This window comes from Belonocnema kinseyi, chromosome 1 (genome assembly GCF_010883055.1).
Source record: "Belonocnema kinseyi isolate 2016_QV_RU_SX_M_011 chromosome 1, B_treatae_v1, whole genome shotgun sequence".
Taxonomy (NCBI): domain Eukaryota; kingdom Metazoa; phylum Arthropoda; class Insecta; order Hymenoptera; family Cynipidae; genus Belonocnema; species Belonocnema kinseyi.
Genome location: NC_046657.1, coordinates 38,050,865 through 38,052,292, shown reverse-complemented (window position 1 = coordinate 38,052,292; position 1,428 = coordinate 38,050,865).

The window sequence follows — 1,428 nt, the reverse complement described above, 5'->3', positions numbered from 1 at the left end:
ATGATCTATTGATTAGTGAAATGAGAAGAGCAAGATTCACATTTAAAGAACAAGATTTATTGTAATTTTTGACTGGTGTAGCAATTAGATTTTACGAGTGATTACAAATTTTCTATCGATGTTGTCGTTATGATTTCCAAAATTGGACTGTCGAAGGGACGAAAGGTAGACGGTACGATAGACAGGGAGATGGACTAAGTAAGAGGAAGGGGGTGTTGGAAAGTGCAGTTGTTTCAGGTAGGATGTATGAATCAGCGAAAATTTGTTAAGGATCGGTTGAGGGCTATACAATATTAAGTGGCAATGAAGGCTATGTTGAACGAATACTAAATATAAATCGTTATACAGCTTGCTTAAACTACAGATTTTTTGGATAATCCTAAATTCTCAAATTTTCGAAGGTAAAGAAAGTTTTCGGTGGCCTTGGAGGATAGCAAAAGTGTCAAGCCTGCATTTAGAAATTTAGATTTAAATTCAGACTTCGAAGAATATATTTAAGACTAGTTTGATTCATAAATTCTCACAAAGATTTGAAGGCGATTTAGTGATTTCGGCTTCAACATGCCGGTCCCCTTGAACGGTCTAGTTCAACAAGAGAAAGATAGAAACACATATTACAATAACAGATACAATTATAAGGCATATGTCGAATTAAATATTCGATAAATGATATAATAATAAGTTATATTTCATAATTATGTGTAATGGACGTAGAGAAGCGTTCATTTGTCTGTTGGAATCAACATAAAGTACAGGTGATTCATATAAAAAAAAATTCGTTAGGTGCAAAATTCGAATAATAATACGGCTTGGTAGTTCAAAACGATAAGGTTGGCGTAGACCTAGAAGTTATTGCTGATTTCTATTGGAACTGGAGAAATCTTTTTCTCACATCGTTTGTATTCTCCCTTGTGTGTTTTCACGTTGACTACTGGAATAATCGTGTCGCTACCTGGATGGACTGCTACAATTTTGCCGAGGGTCCATTCAATCGAAGGCAAAATTTTCGTCTCTTAAAGTGACCACGGCCTCCCAAAGCCCGCCAAAATGTGGAGACCTAGGCGGGATCACGTGCCACGCAATATTGTATTACTAATTATTACTAAAAAATCGTCGCTGGGCGGCCATAAAGGCTTCGGTACTGAGATCAGTAACGAGCTCAATATGAACGGCCTTGGTAGCGAAGCAAACAAAAATATCTGCGAAGGTCTTAATTTTGTTCCGATTTCTGTTTTGCTTTTCTTTAATATAAAACGGACCAAAATAATCTATATCACAAACTAGAAGGGGACGTTCGAGAGAGAGACCACTTTTTGGAAGATCTCCCATGACATACAGTCTGTCAAGTTAAAGCGTGGGTGGCTTTACTCGCAGTCGGTAAGGTGTATCGACATGATTTTGGTGTCAAAATATTAAGAAGAGCTCCCT